The 18,610-nt window shown below is 36.9% G+C and overlaps 1 protein-coding gene across 6 annotated transcripts in view; it reads left to right on the top strand.

The window, feature by feature from the left end:
• CALD1 (caldesmon 1) overlaps nt 1-18,610 on the top strand; it is a 239,754-nt gene that overhangs the window by 82,962 nt on the left and 138,182 nt on the right. For 4 of the 6 annotated variants that reach the window (XM_074267871.1, XM_074267869.1, XM_074267864.1 and 1 more), the window contains exon 2: nt 12,157-12,243. The gene's annotated coding sequence lies outside the window, so the exon portion shown is untranslated. The remainder of the gene's footprint in view (nt 1-12,156; nt 12,244-18,610) is intronic. The other 2 variants (XM_074267870.1, XM_074267865.1) reach the window with 1 other exon arrangement.

Below are 18,610 nucleotides of genomic sequence, written 5' to 3'. Positions count from 1 at the left end.
TAAATTGGACTATTATTTCATTAAGAAATAGTCTATAATATTATTTTGATTGACTTAAATCTTTCTTTCCTTTTACTTAAATTTAAGGATATATCTTTACAGGATGTAATTGTATTTATGTGTGCCAATAGAGCTATGATACAGATTACACACACACACACATACACATATATATATGTATATATATATCACACACACACATATATATGTGTATATATATCACACACACATATATGTATATATATATATATATATACATATATGTGTGTGTGTGTGTGTGTGTGTGTGTGTGCACATGTTTGTGTATATCCATTTATACACACCTGGCGTTTAGAGACCAGACAGATCTACTGTGGCCAGGAGACAGTCAAGGAAACTTCCAGCAGCATCAGTCAAGATATGTATGTCCTAACAAGCAAACAGAAACTTGTGGTATCAGGGAGTTTGGCAATAGGGAACAGGTAGAGGTCACAGCAATCAAACTGTCAAGATCAGGAAACTCTGGTAGGGAGCAAATAGGTGTCTATATCTAATCGGTATCTCTTTATAAAAGTCTGGTTAGAGAAACATCAATCAAAAGTTGCATGTGCTAGAAGGAGAATTTAGATGTTTGTTTTTGGGCTCTGAAAAATTCCCTGCTTGTCTGCAGGAAATAGAAAAGGGAAAGCTATTTATGGTATGGCAAGATTTCTGGGCTTCTCATGGGAAAGTAGCTGATGTCAGTGTCTGAAAGGCTTCTCTTTGCTCTCAACACACAAAAACTCCTTCTTTATTGGAAGCTGGTGCTGCTGATCTCAGAAATAAAACAGAAAACACTATCTTGACTTGTTTATAAAAGCATGCTACATCTACACCTGGAATATTGTATGATTGCCTCATCTCAAGAAAGAGGTAGTGTAAAAGGAATTCAGTGAACCAAGGAAGATCAGGATCCTGGAAAGAGCATTGGATTTGGAGTCAGAGGACTCCTGACTGTGACACATTGCCTTTGTGATCTGGGACAACTAATTTCATTTCTTTGAAACTGTTTTTTTTTATTTTTTTCTTCATTAGGACAGAGAGGAAGTTGAGTCACTTAACAAAACCTCACTCAGCTCTAAATATTTTGAGGAGTAGAGAGTTAATGACATTTCATCATCCTCACACATTTATTGAGTTCCAGCTAGATGCATTGTTAGGCACTGAGGATAATACTGGATTTAAACATTTATTAAGTACCTACTATGTGCAGAGCACTGAACTAGGTTCTTGAAAAGATGTAAAGTTAAAGATGACAATGGGTAAAAACCCAAACTACACATGATCTTACAGAAGCTGGCAATCCATACTATCTTTCTCAACTACAGGTTAAAGTAAGAATATTCAAATTCTTCAGCCTGGAAAAATAAGGACATGCCTCTAAGATGACTGAATCAAAATTATCTCACTTTTGCTACCAGGTCCTTTTGGATAATGAGAAGGTTTCTAGTATTAATGTTTTGTTAACCAAAGCTATGAATGTAGACTTCTATTCACAGAATGCACAGTATTCATGCAATAGACATTTATCAAGCACCCATTATGTGCAAGGCAGTAGGAATTCAAAGACAAAGTGAAAACTAGTTTCTGACATTCTAATGTCAGAGAGAGAGGTGGACTCTAATTGAACCAATAAATAACCAAAATATGATATGAGGAGAAAGGAATCACTAATAAGAAGGGTAATTAAGTCTAGAATAAAAGCTCCTTGAAGGCAGAGACTCATTTTTTTTACCTTATTCCAGCACGCAGTAGGTAGTTTACAAATTTTAGAGCACTAAATAGATATAGACATATAAAGCTAAGATTTAGCTCTAATCTACCTTATAAGGATCTTTCTTGCTCCACTACTCACTCTACCTTCACTAGCTTTCTGAGTTTGCCTTTCTGAATGTATATTATATAAATATAGTTTTTGCACATTATCTCCATCATTAGCTAGATGTCTCAGTGGATAGAATACTAGGCCAGCGGTCAGAAAGAGTCTTCTTGCTGAGTTCAAATATGGTCTCAAATAGTTAGTAATTGTATGACCTTGGACAAGTTATTTAATCCTCTTGGTCTCAGTTTCCTCATCTGTAGAATGAACTGGAGAAGAAAATGGGAAACCATTCCAGTCTTTTTGCCAAAAAAATCCCAAATGGGGGACATAACTGAAATATAACTGAACAGCAATAACAAAGGACAGGGACCATATTTTTGCCTTTCTTTGTATTTTTAGCTCTTAAACCACTGTCTGGTCCATAGAAAATGCTTTATATATGCTTGTGGACAAATTCACTAATAAAGTAATATAATGTAGTGAAGAGATAACTAATATTGCAATCGGGAAGACCTATGTTCTTGTTTCTTAAACATATTTACTATATATCCAGAAGTAAATTATCTAATCTTGTAGGTTACCAATTTATACTCTCCAAGAATATGTTACAGATAAGTTGATGATCTACATTGCTAGAGAGTTTCGTACCACAAATTCTCCCAAACGTATGAACTCACAGGCCTGCACTACTGATAAGAGAGGAGGTAGATAGATGGATCGATAGATGAATGGTTAGATGGGATGGATGAATAGATGAATAGTTGAATGGGTAGATGGATAAATGGATATATGGTACAAAGAAGAATAAAACTTATCAGTCCTCGTGGAATTCCACTTATTATATCCATATGGGTTAATTTTAATTTGAAAACTATCTATATCTTAATTTTTTGAGATGAACTCTATGCATTATAAAGAGCAGTGGTTTATTCCAGACTGATGCACTAGGGATTAAAGACAGTCAAGGAAAGTATCATCAGCATCAGTCTAAAGGTGTATATCTTAACAGGCAAACGGGCACAACGTGGCAATAGAGAATGGGTGGAGATCCAGGCAAGCAAACTCTTGACCTCAGACACATTTGGTAGAGAGCAATTCATGGATATTCCTTTGATGAAAACACACTCAAATGCTGCTTCTTCCTCACCAGATAGAATCCATCTTGCTTCTAAATCCTCATAATGTTTAATCTTCTTCTCTCTTTTGCATTTTACACTATCCCTTTCCTAATACATTGTTTTCCAATGTTTAGCACAGCGGCCACATAGTAAGTGTTTGTTGATTTAACTTGTATCATCCAAATTCAGGCCTGCTTTACTTTTTTCTGGACAACTGGACTCCTCTTGGACTACATTCCTTCCTCATTTTCACTTCCCCTCCAAATTATCCTTTATGTAGCTGGTGGAGAGGAATCCTGATCTATTCCCATAGTTATTGCCTTTTCGTTCCTCAGATCATGGGAACCCAACTGGCACTTTCCTAGGTTGAAGCCAGATATTAGAGGATTTTGAATAATTTAATCTGACATTAAGTAACTTTGATATCAAATAACCCCGATTAAGGAAAGTGCTGGATTTGTAGCCAGAGGAGCTGGGTTCAGATTCAGGTTCTGTTTCTTACTTGCTGTGCGACTATAGCAAAGAGTCTTTACCTCTCTGGGCTTCAATTTACTCATCTGTAAAAAGAGAGGAGGAACAGATAAGTTTTTCAAAGATCCCTCCCTTTTCTGAATTTATTTTCCTGTGAACCAGTGCCCATTACATTTCCCTAGGATTCCCTCTACACCAGTATTCCTTGACAACCTTCCCTTCCTTTCTCCCTTATGCTCTCCCTATTCCTCATCTATAAAACGAGCCTTTCTCTCCTCCTGCCACTAGGTTAACCTCCCCTACGTAGCTGCTCTATTCATAAACATGCCTTTATCATGAATCCATTCCTCCTGCTCACCACATCTTAAGCCCTGATCACCCTGTGCTGTCTCCCCCCATCTCAGCCCCAGGCATTCTCTCCCCAAACGGACTAGGAGCAGCCAAAACCCCTTTCTGTATGACACAATATCTGATTAATAGCCTCTTGCCATTGTTTTCTCCTGGGACAGTATAGATTGTGCAGTGAGGTCAAGAAAACCCAGATCATAGGGTCACAGACTTTTAAAAAATCAAGTTAAGCATTTATTAAGTGCCTACTGTGTGAATCTTTAAGCTCCTTCCTGACTTTATAATTCTATCATTCTTTCTCTGTGTGATATACACGGCAATTCTCTATTTACAAGTACCTTGTTCTTTTAAAAAATTATTATTAGCTGCTTGGAGTTTACACAGCTTGCTACAAACATCTTTCTTATCTTGTAGAGATGTGTTGGAGCTCAGGAATATAGATATAGGACATGATCTGAACTGAAATTAATTCTGTAATAAAGCCATGTTTATTTCAAAGTTACAAAATTTGAGAATTCAAATTATATTTCATTAATGTGTCACCCATGCTCATTGCCAGGATATTCAGACATCCAAATAAAATATTCTTCTTTTATATTTCTTTTTTTTTTTCTTTTTTCTTTCTGGTGAGGCAATTGGAGTTAAGTGACTTTCCCAAGATCAAACAGCTAGTGTCAAAAATCTGAGGCTGGATTTGAATTGAAGTCCTCCTAACTTCAAGACCAGTATTCTATCCACTGCACCACCTAATTGTCCCCAAACTAAAATCCTCTTACGGGAATCAAGAGCATATATAGAATAACAGACAGGAAACAACTTGGAATCTAATACACCAGGACATATTCTACTTATCTGACATCACTAATGAACAGAGACATTTAGGCGAGGTATGTAGTTATTAGTAATGCTATCAATCCTGTTTTCCTAGCTTGCTAAGGAACATTACCTAAGAGGGAAAATAGGATAATTCCATAGCAAGAGACACTTATGCAGGATCTTGTAGGAGTCTTGTCCCCATAATTTGGGATTCCTTTTTTAAAAATTAATTTTTTTTTTAATTTTGGGGAGATTCCATTTTCAAGGAACCCCGAGTTCTTGTGCTCCATAGGACACAATCAGAGGTTCTGACATAAGGGAGACATGCTATGTCTGTGCATATTGGAGAATGAGGACCCTTTGCAGTGAACAAGGGAGGTAACTTTGTGGAAAGACTGAAATGAGAATGGGAGATTCAGGCTTTGGCGCAACAGCCACTGATAAAACTGGCTCCAGAGTGGGCCAAAGACACTCATGTCAGGGAAGAATACCCCATTGGGAAGAAGACATGATAACTGAAAGTCTACTAGCTAGAGGCTCTGCTCAGACCATTTTGTTGATAATATTTTGCTTTAAAGCAATAAAAGGTTAGTGATTCATTGAGTGACTTGAATAATAGGAACATTTTAGATTATCTGATAACTTGTCTTATTCCCTATTTTTTTATTTTAATATTTAAAAAGCCCCAAATGACCAGATTACAAGAAATGCCTTTTAATTTTTTTGTTATTGAATCATTCTTATTAAATGCCAAATCTTTAGACTTCAGTTTTCTTATCTATAAAATAGGAACAATAATGACTTATACTACCTACCTCAGAAGATTATTATAAGGAAAACCTCTTTGCAACCCATAAAGCAATATATAAACATGAGCTACTCCTCTTGTTTATTTCAAGTATTTTATTTTCATTACCAGTCCGTGGGCTGGAATCTGAGATCATATAAACCTTAAGGAGGAAGGAGCCCACAGGGAATTTTACCTGAGAGTGGAAGGAAGCCAAAAGCTGGGGAGAAAAGAACCAATTCTTCATGTGACTTTTAGGATCTCCTAAGCAGTGGGGTACAGGAGGAGTCACAAATGCTCTTCCCTGTTGTCTGGGGAACAAAGATGTGAACAGGAGATAAAGTGCTAGACTATAATATATATATATATATATATATATATATATATATATATATATATATATATATATATATATATATATATATATATATATATATATATTCAAATCCTGCCTCAGACACTAGTTGTGTGACCCTGAGCAGTCACTTAACCTAATCTGTAAAATGGGAATGATAATGGCACCTACCTCCTAGAGTTGTTGAGAATATCAAATGAGATAATTTGTGTAAGTCTTAAAGCATTATATAAATGCTAACTAGTATATTATGATTCTCCTGGGATGGATGATTATGTCAGAAGCAAGACTGGAACCCAGCCTTCCTGCCTCTGTTTGGCCTGCAATCCATTCATAATATGTTCTCTCATAATATCTATCATCAAGTATTCCAATGAAACTTCTTTGGAATTTATATACCTCTTAGGATTAATAATTTGCATATGTTTATTTGTTGCTAGTCAGTAGTCTTAATCATGTTTGAATCTTTGTGATTCCGTTTGGGGTTTCCTTGGCAAAGAAACTAGAGCAGTCTGCCATTTCCTTCTCCGGCTCATTTCACAGAAAAGGAAACTGAGGTAAGCAGGGTTAAGTGACTTGCCCAGTCACACGCTAGTAAGTGTCTGAAGCTGGATTTGAACTCGGGAAGATGAGTCTTCCCTGACTTCAGGCCTGGTACTGTGCTCCCTGACTGCCCCATAGGTTTATTACTTACCACATAAAGCAGTACAGCCCTTTTATTTATTTAAAACGATCCTTCCAGCTTCCAGGAACATCTACTTTTTCTACAATTCCAGGATTTTTTCACTGAAGTCCCACGTCTTCATATCCTTCATAATTTTGCAGACTGAAATATCTTGGTCTTTGTCCTAATTACAAGCTTCATTTTTTCTAGTTTGTCTACATATGGTGACCACCCAATTCTATTAAATCCTTCAGTAAGAATATGCCTTGATTTTTTTTTTTTTTTTTTTTTTTTTTTTTTTTTGGCACTTCTCAGATATACAGAGAAATGTCTGTGTCGGCGGCCACAAATGGCTCGGCATTTCCCTTCCTAGGGCTGGAAATAGATGAGTGTTGGGAAAGGGAACTCCAGAGAGGGGTGTGGATGCAGTTTGTGCTACCAGTTGCTAAAAGAGGAGACTTGGGAAAGTATGTTCTATCAGCATTATACATCAGACAGTGAGCTCCTTGCCATCAAAGGTGGATTTTTTTTATTTTTTTCATTTTTTTTTCTGTACTACCACTTCCCCCATTGCCTCTCTGAACACAATACCTGGCACATAGTAAGTGCCTAGTGAATGCTTGTTGACTTGACTTTACACAGTGGCTTTTTAGGATGGCAATAAGAAGGCCAGTTGATAAATTGGGTAACAAAGTGGTTTTTCCTTAAAAGGACATATAATCACAAAGTGATAGAATTTTGGAACAAGAAGTGTCCTTAGAGATGATTTAGACCAACCCCCTTATGTTATAGATGAGGGAAATGCGATCCAGAACTGTAAGATAACTTATTCAGGGATCACACAGCCAGATAATATTTATTTAGATAACAAAAATTCTTAAGATAGGGCATTTCCCCCACTTCTCAATGAAATTTAAAACCAAAAACATTTGCAGCATTGCAAGAGACAGTCACTAATGTTTTATTGTTTCTGACTCATTCTTGATGAATCTCATATATCTATTTTAAGTATTTTATTTTCGTTTCCACTCCCACAGATGATATGAATTTCTGCCAGGCAAAGCTTTGAAATAACTTCTTACCATTTTTTTTCCTGATTCTGAGAACTATCTCTTGCAGAATTTCATTCTTGTTATTTTAAAACCTTCTGCCATATCTCCAACCCCATAGATTGGGTTTACATCCACCCACACATTTTGGGTTTATACAGAAGAAGATGAGGAAAATTCTTGACCTTCCAAGCACTTAGATAGCCATCTCCACAATCCATCACTTCCAAGTTCTGCTCTTTGAAGAGAGGATCATTCATGGATATAGCCCAACATTGATGGGATAGAGCCAGCCCCTGATCCCTGATCCTATTCTTAACTCCTAGAAGTTATATTTTGGCAATTATTTTGTCTAGAAGATTCCCAGCACTTCAAATAAATGCTTTGAATCACAATAAATCACTTCGTTCCTTCCAATAGTTTCCAAGCAAGCTTTTAAGTCTGACCAATCTTACTTCAAACATAAGCCACTCCTCCAAAAGGGATTAAGATAATAGAGAGTCATTTGATGTCACTTTATTTCCACTCCTGGGGAAACAGCTCAAAAGCATAAATGCCATTGGTGGATCAGCAAAATTACCTTCATTTTGGAAGAACATAGCAAATGGTCAGAGAATTTTGATGATGGTGGTGACTTACATAAATGTGCATCCTAGAATCGAGAAGCTATGAATATATGAAAGAGCCATAATTGGCAATTCTGAAACCTGGGAAAAGTATAGATTTGGGAAAGATACTTTGAGGAGAAATTTTGGCTCTAAGAGAACAAACTCCCAAACATTGCTCCTTGAGGGGGAAGAAAGAAGCCCCAAAAAACTCAATGTGGGAAGCCTTTACTGGGGAAGGAACACACATACACACACTCATACACAAACATAAACAGTCACACACAAACACAAACTCTAGATGGAGTGCTGGATTTGGAGTCATTGGACCTAAATTCATATCCATCCTGCCTCTGTATACCTCTGCAGCTTTGAGCAAGTCATTTAGATTATCTGGACCCCTGTTTGCTCATCTATAAAATGAGAATATTGGACTAAAAAGCTTTGAAGGCCCTTTCCAACTGTAAATTTTCTAACCCTGTAATCGTATGTTGGCCATCAGACCCGTGACTTCAGTGAATGGTTCAGCTTTCATGGAAGCTCCTTACATTCAGGAACAGCCACTCTGGGAGAAAAGATTGGTTCCCAGAGTCTAACCCACTCCCTCCCAAGCCATGCCCATCCCAATTTAATTTTTTAGAGGGTTTTTGGAGAAGAAGACAGAGAGGAGCTCAGTAGTGGTTTAGGAGCCCAAGATAGTGATCTCTCCAAACCCATGATGTAGCAAGAACAGGCTTACTGTATGCCAGACAGTCACAGACTCTTAGAAAAGGGATGGAAGAATGTCAGAACCTTTAAGAGATGGCAAAACCCCATGCTCCACTCTAGTCACAGCTCTGACAGAAAGAATGATAAAATGAATTAAAACCTAGTTGTTGTATGATTATAAAATTATAGTTGTGGGGCTGGAAAGGGTTTCATCTAGTCCAATTTCCCATTTTACAAATGAAGAACTTGTAAAATTTGTACAAGTAGCAAGGTGGGATTTGAACCTGGGTTTTTGTACTTCAGAACAGTAAATAAATCACTTTAAGAGAGTCCTTAACTGAATTTTCTCTAATGCCAAAAGATATAGATGATTCCCCACAATCCTAGACTTTTTAGCTTTCATTTGGAGCCTGCCTCCAACCACCAAAAGGGAAAAATGTTGTAAGTGCTTGTGTCAACAACTTTAAGGTGGGATTTCAGCCATTTCTTATAACAGGAACTAGCAATATTTTTTCATTTATATGTATACACACACACACATATAATTTTTTTCTTAGAACAAGGGCTGAAAGAAGGCAACTCTTCAAGTAGTTTTAAAGTTTAAGTAGATTTACAGATTTAAGTACATACCATTGGAATATTTCAACCAAATAGAAGAATGATTTATAAGAGAATGTTGACTCACCTCATTAACATGAAAATACCTGATAACCTCCACTGATAAATAAATGTGGGTGAGAAAATCTCAATTTTAGACTTTCTCAGACTCATAGGATCATAGATACAGACCTGGGAGAGCCTTCCAAGTTCATATGGTCCAACCCCAGCAAAGCCAGGGTTCAGCCCAACTTGTCTCCACCTCTAGAATTCTCTCCACTAGGAGATACTACTTCTCTTCTCCCTATCATGTTCAAAAACTCTAAGCTTCAAATAACACCTAACCTTTAGGATTCTTCATCTTTGTCATTGCTGCTTTTTTGGTAATTCCTTCCTCTTGCTGCTACTGCCATTTGTCCTTTCTCCTAAATTTGCTTCTTCTTTTCTCTATATTTCCCATACTTATTGGGGACACCTCTTCTTTGCCTTCCAAAAGACCAATTAGCTAATCTGTTATATATCATAATTATAATATATTATAATGGGAGAAGACTATTTAAAATCTTCTTGAAGACCTGACTTCTGGTTCCTAGAGGAGACTAACTGAAGGGAATCCCTGAATCAACTTACTCACAAATCCACTGAAATACCAGTTTATAAAAAGAATAAAGCTCTTTTGAAGTAATATTCTAAGATTATTTAAAAATGTGGGGTTTTTTTCCCTTCCTTCCCTTAAAAGTTTGCTGATCTCTGATTTAGAAAGATGCCATGTGCTGTTCCTGATGCTGGTGGAGAGCTGCCAGCAGAGGCTTCCTGGGGGCATTGAGAAGATCATTAGTTTTATAGTTGGAGGAAAAGTGATCTAGATAAAGAGTATAAGAATTCCTCCTTGTGCTATAATTCAGTACTTCCATAGGGAATACTTTCACATAAAATCAAGTATGCTTTTTCCATGCCAGGGTACACAGAGAACTAGATCAAAGGAGCAATAAGCAGCGATTGGCTGCTTGCCACTAGCTGAGATAGTGATGGAGAAGAGCAAGACACTACTCATCCCACTAAGCCTGACCATCTGTGACTCCCTGCTTCTTTTTCTCTGATTCCTTCCCATACCCACAAGCCTGTCAGCACAGAGCTGGGACCGTATACTGTGGTGACTGCCACTGGGCTGGCTCAGTCCGCAGGGGGCATGATGAGTAATGGGGGCACTGGGCACGCCAGTGGACTTACTTCCAAGGTCATGGAGAGAGCTGGCACAGTAAGCCTGGGCTTAGCGAGCTTCTTGGTGATTTTTTCCCCGAGACCAAAAGTGCTAAACTTCTAAATCTGAACTTGGAAAGAGAGGGAAATTCTCAAGGTAAATTTCAATTTATTGTCACTTTGCATATTTTTGCATCGTTTCTCCCACCCTTTCTACTGCTCTCTGAAAAATTCACAAATATGCTGGCATGAACACATACAGACACACATTATAACATCTGATTTATAGCATTATTTTTTCTCTGACGAGTAGTAAAATATTTCCTTTTATCTCTACTCTCTCCTCCCTACCCCCATTAAAAAATTAAAACATCAGGGGAAAGGAAGCAAGTTATATAAGGAGATACTAAACTTGCTAGCGATGGATTCACAGACTCTCTCAGGTTGTATACAGCTGCAGTCTTTGGGTTTTTTTTTTTTTGTTTGTTTGTTTGTTTTTGGTTTTTTTTTTTTTTTTTCACACAAACTGTAAGAAGTTTTGAAGAGAAACACATGCACACACAAATGTGATTCAATTTAATGGATATTTATCAAGCCTATTTTTTTGCACTTGGGGAAATATTATAAAATGAGAACTTGAAAAAAAGTACCTGAGGAAAATGCAGTTTGGTTTTGGGGATGGGGGGCAGGAAGAGACACAAAGGGCAATCTAATGGGAGGCCAGACATAGTCCAATGGCAACTCCCACAAGATGGGGGAGAGGGACCAGATATAGGTTTTGAGGTTAAGATAGCCCCCTTGCAAGAATGGGCTGTCTTCTTTTCCAAGGTAGTTTTCTCTAAACTTCCAGGGTAGAGCTCAAGATAAAGGATCAGGATTGGAATTCCAATTACGATTCCACAAACCTTCTTAAGGAGGAATTGTGCCCTATTGGGTCCTCCTCCCATATCAACACTAAACGTAAATCCCTTCTGGTTTTTTGCTCATTTTGGGTCAATCTTTTCCTATGGCCAATCTAAAGTATTCAGATTCTCAGGTTCTTCTGTGTCAGTGTCAGTCTGACTATGTAGGTGTTGAATGGAATCTCTCTGAATTTCAGGGAGAGCATGAGAGAAAGCATTGATAGTTTAAAAAGAGTAATCTTTTTAGATCTGTACATGAGACTGGGCTATTGTAACTCTGACGCACCAAGGGACACTGTAGCACCCAGTCCACCAAAATTTAGGGAGCACAAAATTTTAATATATACTCTTTCAACAACTAAAAGCCAGAGTAACCAGTTTCCCTTTCCAGCTAAATCAAACTGGCCTTATTTCTTGTATTTTGTTTTGCATCATGAATTATAATGTCATTTAAGACCATTAGAAAAGTTACCAAGCCTTGGAAATATCTCCAACAGACTCTATAATCAGATATAAAACAATTTTTGTATCCTCTTTTTTGTATTAATGACTCCATTCCTATGAAAAATCAAAATTGTAATAGCCTCATAAATTACATTTTTGTGGAATGACTTGTAACAACCACCAAAAATGCATTTCAAAAGATCGTCTATTTTATACAAAATTAACTTTATTTTAATCTTCCTTTCTACCTAGGTATCACTAAAGATTTCTGGAATCATCATTTCAAATCCATCAGGAATTGAGCATTTGGTCTAAACGTGAGCATCTGATTGCTTAGTTGTGAGTAGCATATTTTGTGTGATATTTGTGTTTTTTGCATTTTTTTTTTTTTACTATTTTTGTAGTATTATTTGTGTGATCTCATTCTTTGATGCCTTCAGGCATATCTTGTCTAGGAATGTTCTCTAGGACATTGGGAGGAATTTCAGTTGGTATAGGTTAGATAAGCAACTTTAAGCAGGAAGTGTAATACAGGTTACATGGCTAGATAGTTATAAAGATTTGCAGCTTCTAAATCCAATCCAAATATAATGGATCTTTTATCACGCTACGCTCCCTTTCTTGGTTTCGTTCCAAAAAAAGACATGACTAAATGATGAGTGTAATGACAGAAAGTGATCAACAAGAGACATCAGAGCACCGATCTTGTCCACATGACACAACTACTGAACTATTTATTTTCTGTTTTCCCAAACTTTTTTTCTCCACTTAGATATGAATCTCTCATCTAAGTCATCTTTTTTTCCTTTTTTTCCCCCACCTGTTGTTGGGCCCCAATCTCTGTCATTCATGCCTTCAGGGAGACAAAGAGAAGGAGGGTATAGAAGTAGATTCTCTAGCTCTTTTTATAGTAGTAATAGTTTACATTTCTATAACTCTTTAAACTCTTTAAAGCCATGTTTCTCACTACAATGCTGTGATAAAGGAGGGCATATCCTTATCCCCATTTTTATAGAGAAAAGATGAAGATCAGAGAGACATATGATCACGCAGTTCTGAAATATCAGGGTCAAAAAAACCAATTCTATTTAGGGCTTCAAGTTCTAAAATGTGTCACAAAGGGGGCAGGGGAATGCCCAAAGTCACGTAGACTTTAGACTGTCTAAAACATTAGCTTAATTATTGGTCTTGTACATGTAAGCCACTTGTCCAGTGACCAAAAGCAAAAGTACCTATTGGTGATGAATATTTACATTCTCACTATAAATGAAACCAAAAGATGAAAGGTAGTTGTTGTTAAATGAAAGGATATATCACAGATTTTCCTTGGAGAGACAAATAAAGATGGGGCTTAAAAAAAAAAAACAAAAACGCATTCATGAGATTCTTGATCATTGCCACTTTGATCACTGCAGTGCCTCCAATACATACTTTGAAGGAGGGGTGGGATAGATAGCATGGAGATAATTGCAATTAGAGGATGAAGAAGTAGAAATAGCTATAAAGAACGCAAGAAAACACTTCAAATTTAGTCAATAAAAGAGTACCTCATGACTTAAATGTAAAGGTGGGCATAGGGAGAAGGGGAAAAATTATTTCAGAAACTTTGGCTCAAGAGTAAGAAACAAGAAGCCAAAGGCTTGCAAAGTGTGCAAAAGTCTCACATCTATCTATTATTTTATTTTAGAACTAAAGGAAATGCTAAACCTGCAATCACCAACAGTATCTTCCAGGGCAAGAAATCATTAGTTACTGATGTGACATTATTCTTGAATCATTCATCTGTGTGCCATCTAACTACTGACTTGTTAGAACAAATATGGAGACGGATACAAATTAGAAGGGGATGGGGTCAGCTCCTTAGGCAAATCCAAATTGACCAACTTGACTAGGACTTCACACAGTGTCTGACATATAAATGTTTATTGACTGACTAGCCTAAACAAGCTGCTGAAAAATGAGAAATGGATGAAAGAACAAATATCAAGACAGATTATTACCATTTTCTAAGAAAATTTAAATTGTATAACTGCATCACAACAAAAAGAGACCAAAAGATCTAAGAAATCACTTGACTTCTTTGCCGAGTGGAGAAAAATGGCAGACAAAGTGAAGAGCAGTTTAAAATATAAACTCCTTTGTAAAATATTTTGGAAGAGATCACATGGTATAGTTAATAAAATGTTGAACTTGGAAATAGGAAGACATGAATTTCAATTTTATCTCTGAAACTAATTAGTTGTGTGATGATGGATAAGTGACTAAACTTGCATATATTTGAGTTTCTTCATCTATAATATAGGGATAACACTTTGAACTTACTGCCACAATCCCCGCAATGCTCTGTCTCCTGTTACCTGGTAGAATCTTTTACTTCCCTTAAGGCTCATTATAAATTGTTACCTTTACATTAAACCTTTTCTGATTCCTGCAAGGGCAGGTAGGTGACTCAGTGGATAGAGTTCCAGGACCTGAAGTTAGAAAGATTCATCTTTCTGAGTTTAAATCTGTCCTCAGATATTTACTAGCTATGTGATCCTAAGCATATCATTTAATCCTACCTCAGTTTCCTTATCTATAAAATGAGCTTGAGAAGGAAATGGTAAACTGCTCCAGTATCTTTTCTAAGTCCAAATGGGGTCACAAGGAGTCAGACATGACTGAAACTGAATGACAATCCTTCCAAGTGCCCTCTTTCCTTAAACTACTTTGCATTTCTTTACTTTCTTAAAAATGCACAAGTTGCTTTCCTACTACCTTTTACCAATCTCCACAGAATATAAGGTTCCCAAAAGCAGAGATTGTCTGACCCTTGTCTTTGTTTATCTAGTTGTGAGCTGGTGCATAGTAGTCGCTCAAGCAAAACTTTTTGACTGATTGATCAATCAGTGCCTAATTGAATGCTTATCTTGCTCAGGTCACGGATATATTGAACTGACAAAATATATGTTTATGTGTAGAAAAGATCAATAAAAGACTGAAGGTCACTGGATTTGAGGTCATGATGAATGACATCACAGGGATGACTCATGACCATAACCCTCATTTCTGAGTGTCTTTGGGAAATCAGCTTTTTTCTTCTCTGTTTCTTCATCTGAAGAATGAAAGGGTGGGACTGAATGATATCTACAAAACCTCCTTTATCAAAATCTATTGATTCCTAAGTAAGTTCTCTGTGAACATATTCTACTCATTTCCCTTTCTTATAAGAACTCTTGGGCAGCTAAGTAGTGAAATAGAGTGCTAGCCCTGAAGTCAGGAGAGAACTGAGTTCAAATCTACCCTTAGACACTTAACACCTCCTGGCTGTGTGACCCTGGGCAAGTCATTTAACTCCAATTGCCTCAGCAAAAATCAATAAACAAGCAAATAAATAAATAAAAGAACTCTCTTTAAAAGACTTCTATATTCTCCACATCCCTTCCTGACTCTAGAATTCTAGGTTTTCCCTACAATTACCTGGGTTAGAATTCAATTTTCCTCACAGTTATGCAGAGCTAAATTAGGGATGTCCAAATCATAATTTGAATTGTATTTCAAGATAAAAATGGGAAAGGAATTTGGGGAGGAGGGAGCAAGAGAACTAGCTGTTGCTTTCACATCAATGACTATCTCAGCTGGCATTTTCTTTTAAGCAAATGCAAGCATCCAGAGAAAGCAGCCTATGTTCTATTGGTTTCAATCAGCTTGAGAGAGAAGGCTATGTTTCTCAAAAATGTGTAAAAGAAGTGCTTTTATAAGTCCAGTTATAAGCACCCAGCTGGCCCCATCATCAGTACAGAGCTCCGTAAATGGGAGGTTTTACAATCACAGTGGGCCCATTTGGGGGAAGAGCCAGATGGGGAAAAAAAGAAGAAAACCTCTTTTCCTTCTTGAGTTTTGTGGAACAAGACTCTCTGAGCTTTTTAAGCTAAACTTCATGCCCAGTGTGGCCTAAAAGTGATCGTGAGAACTGATCAAGATTGATCGAGATTGATCGAGATGATTTCCTCTTATGAGGAAAATGAACATTTGTTGGGTTCTTTTAAAGTCCTCCATGACTGGATCACTTGTTCTCCTCCATATATGAGTCACCCCCACTTTACTAGCTCTCTGCTTAGGATACCTTCCCCTCCTCCCATCTTGTTGAATTCTTGCTTTAATTTAAAGCTTAACTCAAATTCCTTGGGCAGCTAGGTAACTCAATAGATAGAGTTTCAAGCCTGGGGTCAGGAAGACTCATCTTCTGAGTCCCAATTCAGCCTCAGGCACTTCCTATCTGTGAGACCCTGAGCAAGTCACCCAACCCTGTCTGCTTCACTTATTTCATCTGTAAAATAGCTGGAGAAGGAATGCACTCCAGTGTCTTTGCAAAGAAAACCCCAAGTGGGATCACAGTTGAAACAAATGAGCAACAAGCACAACAAATGCCACTTTTTATAGGGGAGCCTTCCTAGATTCCCTCTCGTTGGTAATCATGTTTACCCTCTTGGATCTCATATACCATTTTATATTTAATTTATTTTGGATTACAGTTCTTTGTACATATACCACCTTCCCTAACTGCACTGTAAATCCCATTAGGATAGACACTTTGTCTATGTTAATTCTGAGTCAGAGTTGTTACTAAAGCGCCATCCTACCTCTTTGGGGATGTGCTAGCTGTTTGTCAGATGGATATGGGGGTGATAAAGGGTAAGAGCAAAGTTCCAATTCCTCAGAGACTGCACAAAATAAACAATTACTAAACATGAATTAAATAGGAAAAACTAATAACAATAGTTCCCATGTATGTAGAAGTAAGTATGGCTTGCAAAACATTAAATAAATGCTACTTTTCTATTTTACTTTGCATTTTCCAAGTGGGAAAAAAATGAGCCAAAATAGAAGTGACAAATTCCCATTGTAATTGTCAGTACCACCTTGCTCCAAAACCAAACTACTACTAGATCTAATTAATTCAGCACAGCTCCTAACTACTCCATATGCATGTATACAATGCACCTCCATGACAGCAGATAAGACATGTTTGCCCCGGCAGGAAGAGAAGCCAAAATAGGCAGAGAGAACTATGAAAATGATGATAGTTCCAATTCCTGGCCACAATAGGGAGAACAATGAAGACAATGACAGCAATTCCAGTTCCTAGCCAAAAAAAAAAAGGCAGGAGTGATAATGAAAACAATAACCAAATTCTAAATTTCTATCCTGTTTCCCCCAGGGAGCACATAGCAAAGAAAAAAAATTTTTTTCTTTGTTTTTCAGTAGGAAATACCAGAATCTCACCTAAAAATCAGTCCTTGTAAAAATCTGTATACCTCCAATATATATATGGTTGGCCACATTTCAAATAAATTTCTCTGATTTGAATTGCTTCACTGAATTAAATTAATGTTGGACTTTTGCCTTACTCCAGGTGATAGAGCTTAGTCAAGTATACTCTTCCAATCTGGAAATTCTTAGGCAAATTCCTTTCTACCATTCTCAGTACCCTAGCTCCTTCTTGATGCCAAATACAATCTGGGTTATTGGCCTATTTTTATTAGAGAAAAAGAGAGAGAGATGCACTCTTTGAAACCAACAGATTCCAAATTATGAAGATATACTCTATTAAATGTACTAAGCTAAAGTACTTATTACTGTATTTTGCTATTTATCAATATGTTTTTTTTTCTTTTTTTGCCAATTCAAAGCAAAATGGTCATCATTCATTTTATGTCTGACTTTAAAAATTTGGAGACGAACTGAGTCTGAATATTCACGCCAACATGATACAAATGATCTGTGATTTTAGGATACTGGCTTTTTGCCTGTCGGAGGAAAGAGCAGCTAAATGGTTTTAACATATTTGGCTGAAACCTCATTGCTAAAGAGGGAATCAAAAGGTCTATGTTAATATTGAGTCAGAGCTTCTAATTACTGTAAAGAATACATCACGGAAGGGTCATCCTACCTCTTTGGGAATACAACCGCCTTAGAACATTTTTCAGATGGGTGTGGGGATGATAAAGGTCTTTAGGTAAAAAACTATGGAATGATACATGAGGAAACTAAAACCCAGGGAAATGAAAGCAACAGCTACTACTACTACTACTACTATTACTACTACTACTACTACTACTACTACTACTACTACTACTACTACTATACTAAACTACTACTACTATAATAATACTAGCCAGCCTTGATAGAGCAATTACTGTGTGTCAGGCACTGTGCTAAACACTTTAAAAATATTTATAGGCAGTGACTTATACATAGCATCTTGAAGAATGAGAATAAAGACCTAGGAAATATTATTTCATAGATACTTGGAACTTGGGCATGCAGTGATTAGCCAGCAAAGATTAGAGCTTAGGCAGAAAATAATAACAACAACTACTATTTATATAGCATTTAATATTTGCCAGGCACTTTGCTAAGAGCTTACTGTATTAGTCCTAATGTTTGTCTCAAGAAGGGTAGATTTAAGGACAGTAATCTTTCTAGCATATCATATTTCTTCCCTATCTTTAGGCTTGGTTGAATTTTTAGAAGTGATATTACAGAAGGAAAAAAAAAAGATCACTGGATATGAAGGCAGAAGACTCTAATTCAAATGTTGGTCCCACCACTAAACTACCTGTACAATTTTTAGCAAGCTAATTAACTTCTCTGACTCTCAGTCTCCTCATTTATAAAACGAGGGAATTAGAGTAGATATGGTTATGTCCAACTTTAAATCTAT

The sequence above is a fragment of the Sminthopsis crassicaudata genome, chromosome 5 (assembly GCF_048593235.1).
Source record: "Sminthopsis crassicaudata isolate SCR6 chromosome 5, ASM4859323v1, whole genome shotgun sequence".
NCBI classification, from domain to species: Eukaryota; Metazoa; Chordata; class Mammalia; order Dasyuromorphia; family Dasyuridae; genus Sminthopsis; species Sminthopsis crassicaudata.
This window is presented reverse-complemented; position numbering and strand designations above follow the sequence as displayed.